Here is a 3,204-nt window from a genome sequence, read left to right on the forward strand (position 1 = left end):
CTCTTTGTCTCAAACAATGGAGAATGCTCCACCGCTGCCATATCTTCTCTTACTTTCTACTCTCTACTTTGTTAACTCTTCTACTATTTATACACCAAACAACAATTTGTTATGGAGAAGGGCCATGGTAGAAGAGTTTGAAGTTCATTCCATTTTTGTGTGGTTGATATGTATATAGTGTATATTAGTAAAACCGAAAACAATTCTACTCAATTCACTTACCTCAAAATATCTATTCCTAGCAAATGAGAGGCCAGAATTCTTGGAAATTTTCTTACCTTAATTTCATTACGTTGGCTTTATCAAGAGTGGAGTTCAGTCGAATTATGTGGTACCACTTTGGAGGTTTATTGAGATAAAGAATTGATTTGATTTGGCTTCTCATTTATGCCGATATAAGACTTAGACTTCTACAAAGATACAAAGATCAAATTTTGCATCTTTAATGATAAATGACTACCATGTTTCGTACAAGAAGAACAAAAAGACTTGCTGATGACCATTTTTAAAAATATCTTTCCTTTATTTTTCCTTTAGTAAAATCTTCTCTCGTCTATTTTTCATTAATGTTAAAAAAGGCTTAAAGGTTAAACTTTTATATGTGTGTTTACCTTTTTTATATTTTTAATATAACCAAGAGAAGGGCCACGGCCAATGACATGTTTGAGATTTTTAAATTTTAAAAATTTCATACATAAATTAGATTTCACTATGTATTTTATTCATAAAACTTTAGATAAATGTAATTTTTTATTCAAATTGAAATAAACAAACATTAAAGTACATTTTTTAGTTTTTAATTAATTGTTATTAATTAATGAAAATTGCTATGTGGGGTTGAAAAGTAAATAAACTTGTAATTCATAGAAATTTTAAATAGACAAGAAAGTTTAAATTCATTCGTTATCCTATTAAAAGAAACTATTCCTAAACTTTAGTTTACCTTAATCATTTTGAAATATAATGGTAATCTAAATTGATCAGTACATATAATAAGATACAGTAATTAGATAATTGATCAGGTAATAAAATTGATTAAATTCTTTTGTCAAATTATTTCTTAGTAACTTTTTATTGAAAAGCTTGGAGTAATGCCTTTATGATGGTATGTTTGGTCAACAATGAACAACTTTAATTAATTATCTGCATTTTCTTATGACACTGCTGAGATAACCATTGTTTCTTTTCGTGAGTAAAACCATTTTTCTCTGGTTTTCATACAGTATTATGATGGCAACTTCTCAAGCATATCTATTAAGGATACTTATTTGTATCTATTATTTTCATTAACTTAAATTTGAACTGGTAATTTAGTTTAATAATCAAAGAATAACACTGAAAGAATACGTATAGTGAATGGTTCAATTAATCTAAAACCAAATTCATTGAGTGGATCAACTTTCAAATGTAACAGTCCATATCATATCCTATCATTCTTTATTTAACTTTTAGGTTGTAGACTTTTCAGTTCAAAATCTGTCCAAATCATTTCAAACCAAGCTATACGGCAACACTAGCATAATTAGCAACTTCTATTATAAGTTTAATTAAATATTGCCAAAAAGTCTTGTGAAAATAGTTCTTTTTAATCGTTCTAATAATTTCACCTTTGAAAAGCTGTTGAGTTGAATTTCTTTGAGATATTGCCATAATGAGATTTTTCTAGATATTGTGTTCTGTTTTATCATGTCAGGTTGATTTTACAACATGGTATCAAGAGCTCATTGATTTTAGGGGTCTCTGAAAGAGTGAAAATCAGTGAGAAAGTCATACACAAACCAGAAAAAAATATCCATAAGAAAGGATGACATAAACAATAATACTTGACCTCCACCTCCTACTTTTGTTTGAGAAAATTATGATTTGTGAGTAACAAAAATGAGGACTTATTTGAGAGTTCAATCATTGTGGGAATTGGAGGAAAATGGAAGTAATCCAGGTCCTTTATCAGAGAATCCAACAGTTGCTCAATTAAGATTCCATAGTGAAGAAGTGGCAAAGGAAGGAAAAACATTTGTCATTATACATACAACAACACACAATGTTTTTATCAAGATTTTGGATCTTGAGACAACAAAAGAGGCTTGGGACAAGCTCAAGAAGGAGTTCCAAGGTAGTGAAAGAACTAGTAGGATGAAAGTGCAAAATTTGAAAAGGGAATTTGAAACAATCAAAATTAAAGAATCTGAAACAGTAAACGAATTTTCTGACAGACTTTATAAAGTGGTTACTCAAATCAGATTGCTAGGTGAAGAACTTAAAGATCAAAGAGTTGTGGAGAAAATTTGTCTTCTGTAGAGGTTTGAGTAAAAAACCTCCTCCCTTAAAGAAAATAGAGATTTTTCTCAGATTTCACTAGCAGAACTTGTGAATGCTTTGCAAGACACTAAGTAGAGAAGATCACGGAGAATGGAAGAAAATGTCAAAGGTGCTTCTGTGGCTAGCAACAAAAACAAACCTTAAGGAAGAAATAGATGAGTAAATACCTTTTGGTGGAAGAAAGGCAATGGAAAAAAAGAAGACAACAAAAAAAGAGGTTTGAAAGAGAAGTTTTCATCTTGCTCTCATTGTAAAAAAATAAACCATACAGAAAATTGTTATTGGTTCAGACCTGCAGTCAAATGTAGGGCCAGCAATCAACTTGGTCATGTAGAAAAGTGTGTGAAATCAAGGCAAGGTATCAAGGACAATAAGTTCAAGTTGTTGAACACCAAGAGCATATTGAGGAGCACTTATTTGTTGCTTTTTGTTATTCTTCCAATAGCAGCAGAGAAGCTTGGCTAATAGACACCGGGTCATATGGTTCATGATGCATCTTTCTTTTAAGGAATTTGATCGCACCTACTTCTCAAAAGTCATTATTGGCAATAGAGAAAGTGTTGATGTTAAAGGCAAATGAGTAGTTACTGTTCAAACTCTTCAGGTACTAAGTACATTTCAGATACATGTTCTATTTGTGTCTGATTTAAGTCAAAGTAGTGGGACAAATGATCGAAAAGAATTATACTTGCAGTTTGGAAACATGAGATAATGTCTATAAAAAATGAGAGGGAAAAGCATTCCTTTAGAATGGAAACAAACTGCTAGGCAAACTTTTCCAAGCAAAGTAGAAGCCTCATGCAAAAAACAATTTGGAGTAGACAATATCATTATTCAGAAATTCAAGAAGATTTAGATCATTTTACAGGGATGAATTGAGTGTTT

Source organism: Vigna radiata, unplaced genomic scaffold, assembly GCF_000741045.1.
Source record: "Vigna radiata var. radiata cultivar VC1973A unplaced genomic scaffold, Vradiata_ver6 scaffold_361, whole genome shotgun sequence".
Lineage (NCBI taxonomy): Eukaryota > Viridiplantae > Streptophyta > Magnoliopsida > Fabales > Fabaceae > Vigna > Vigna radiata.